General features: G+C 41.2%; 1 protein-coding gene across 1 annotated transcript in view; it reads right to left on the bottom strand.

The window, feature by feature from the left end:
• Nucleotides 1-2,822: 2,822 nt before the first annotated feature.
• coro2aa (coronin 2Aa) overlaps nt 2,823-3,173 on the bottom strand; it is a 43,520-nt gene continuing 43,169 nt past the window's right edge. The window contains exon 12 of the mRNA XM_083538931.1: nt 2,823-3,173. This exon is cut by the window's right edge and continues 849 nt beyond it. The gene's annotated coding sequence lies outside the window, so the exon portion shown is untranslated.

The raw sequence follows: 3,173 nt of genomic DNA on the forward strand, positions 1-3,173 counted from the left end.
CCGCAAATGTGAAAGGTCTACACAAGCACGATCCAAAATCTAGTGGAACATCATCCCAGAAAAGTGGAGGTTATTATAACAGGAAATGACTGCTGAAGACTTTGCCTCTTTCTATTATAAGAAAATGAGGAAATCTGCCAGACCTTCACACCCCAACTATGACTACACTACACTACACAACCAGGAATCCCCTACTCCTACGTTGTCAAGTTTCTTAACCATAACAGAAGATGAGATACTGCATCCAATGTTGCAATCCCACCACCTGCCCTCTGGATCCAATCCCTTCAACTACGCTTTAGACCATCTCACAAGATCTCCTGCTGTTCATCTCCACAATCATCAACGAGTCCTTAGCATCTGGCCATGTGTCAACTACCTTCAAGTGAGCGAGGGTTATTCCCATCTTTAAGAAACCTGTTCTGGATCCATCAGATATCAACAACTACAGACCGGTATCACTTCTCTCCTTTCTTTCTAAAACTCTGTAGCGCAGTTTTTAACCAACTGTCTGTCTATCTCTCACAGAACAACCTCCATGATCTGAACCAGTATGGCTTTGAAGGCCCTTTTAACTGTCACTGAGAAACTACATGCTGCTCGCCAAGCTGCCATCTGTCCTCATCCTCCCCAACCTTTCAGCAGCATTCGACACAGTCATCCACAAGACTCTCTTATCTACACTCAGCAGCTTCAGTATCTGTGAAGCAGCATGGTAATGGTTCACCAACTAAAACTCAACCCCAGCAAAACAGAACTGCTGGTCATCCCAGGTGATTCATCTCCAGGTCAAGATCTCCAAATAACACTTCATGACTCTCTGCTCTCCCCTTCAGCCACTGCTCGTAACCTCGGGGTAACTATGAACAATCAACTGTCCTTCTTCCCACATGTAGCTAATGAGGCTCGTTCCTGTGGATTTCTTCTGTACAACAGCTAAAGGATTCGACCATTTCTGTCCACACAGGCTGCCCAGGTGCTTGTTTAGTCTCTTGTGATTTCGAGACTGGACTACTGCAGCATTCTGCTGGCAGGTCTTCCCCTGAACGCTATACGCACTGAACCACGCTGTCTGAGATCCTTCAGCACTGCTCCACTGGTACCACCTTCTCTCAGAACGAGAGGTAAGAATAGTTCAAGGCTCTTCTCTGGCTCAGGCAATATACATGCTTCCGTTAGGAAATATTATTAGAAGGCATGGAATTAGCTTCCATTGTTATGCTGATGATACTCAGCTATATATCTCATCCAAACCAGGCGATACAGCTCAATTAGCTCGCATAACTGAGTGTGTTGAAGAAATAAGAGATTGGATGACCCATAACTTTCTGCTATTAAATTCTGATAAAACGGAGATTTTGCTCATCGGCCCAAAAAATAGTACACAGAAGCTCCAGCATCTCAGCCTGCATTTAGACGGTTGTTCTGTAACTACTAGTTCAAGGTAAAAGACCTGGGAGTTATTTTAGACAGCAACTTATCTTTTAAAAATCACATCAATCAAGTTACAAAAACAGCCTTCTTTCACCTTAGAAATATTTCTAAGCTAAGAAATATCTTATCTATATCTGATGCAGAGAAGCTCGTCCATGCGTTTATGACCTCTAGAATAGACTACTGTAATGCATTACTAGGTGGATGTCCTGCATCATTAATAAACAAGCTTCAGTTAGTTCAGAATGCCGCAGCAAGAGTTCTTACTAGGTCAAGAAAATACGATCATATAACCCCAATCTTATCGTCCCTACATTGGCTTCCTGTTAAGTTTCGAATAGACTACAAACTACTGCTACTCACTTATAAAGCACTAAATGGTTTGGCTCCCATGTATCTATCCAGTCTTTTAACACGCTACAATCCGTCACGCTCCCTGAGATCTCAAAACTCTGGGCTTCTAGTAGTTCCTAGAATAGCAAAGTCCACTAAAGGCGGTAGAGCATTTTCACATTTAGCTCCTAAACTCTGGAATAGTCTTCCTGACAGTGTTCCGGGTTCAGATACACTCTCCCAGTTTAAGTGTAGATTAAAAACATATCTTTTTAGCAAAGCCTACACATAACACACATCACACACATCACATCACAACCTTGTGCTCCAGAACATCTGATCACATGCACATTATCAACTTGTGCTGTTAATATCATGAACAGCAGCTACGCTAATTCCTCTCCACTGCTTCTCTTTCTCTCCCCGAGGCATCCTGAGGTTCCTCCAGCTCCAGTCACGTCCCACCTCGTGAAGATTATAAACTTTAAAGAAGTAGATGCCGAACTCGCAAACATCCCGGACCATCTAGAGACGTACCAGTGCCAATTGGATCCCACTAGATGTGTGGAGTTTTGACATTGGACCTCCTGAAGTGTTTAAAGGCTCTGGCATGAAGAAAGCTGATGCTGGATCTGTGATGATCACAAATGTTGAGCTCAGTAGCTCCTAGTTTTATACAAAAGACTGCAGAAAGAACATCACTTATAATCTTATACTCCAGTACTCATGTTAGTTCTCACTCTCCAGTGTTCTGTATTGTTGAAAGATTTATGATTAAACTCTTGATGTCACCCAAATGAGGATGGGTTCCCCTTTTGAGTCTGGTTCCTCTCAAGGTTTCTTCCTCATTACATCTAAGGGAGTTTTTCCTTGCCACAGTCACCACGGCTGCTCATCAGGGATAAACACACACCTTCACCTTCACTGTTGTTTTCTGTAAAGCTGCTTTGAGACGATGTCTGTTGTGAAAAGCGCTATACAAATAAACTTGACTTGACTTGACTCAGGCTCTCACTACACAGGGGGAATAAAAACACTACACACACTACACAAGGTTGTATTATACACATCTGTTATTAACAGCCTTTAGACCAGAGTGAAGATCAGTCATACATTCACCAAGAAACAGAAACTTCCCGAGGGACAGAGGGAAAGTGTGTAAAGTGATTCTCTCGAACGTCTCACAGTTGTACCAAACAAAAACCTATAAACAAAATTATTTAACAAAGAAAATAATGAACAAAAAAAGTATAAATCAAGTTTAAATTCATATTAATATTTAAACAGTGGAAAAATACAGTAAAAGTAAAATGGCACTAATTAAAATAAAATAAGTACATTTATAATTATATAATAAAAGAATCCAGTTAACAGAATACAGGTGGTGTTTTTTTCTATATTTTTTA

This window comes from Silurus aristotelis, assembly GCF_946808225.1.
Source record: "Silurus aristotelis genome assembly, chromosome: 4".
Taxonomy (NCBI): Eukaryota; Metazoa; Chordata; class Actinopteri; order Siluriformes; family Siluridae; genus Silurus; species Silurus aristotelis.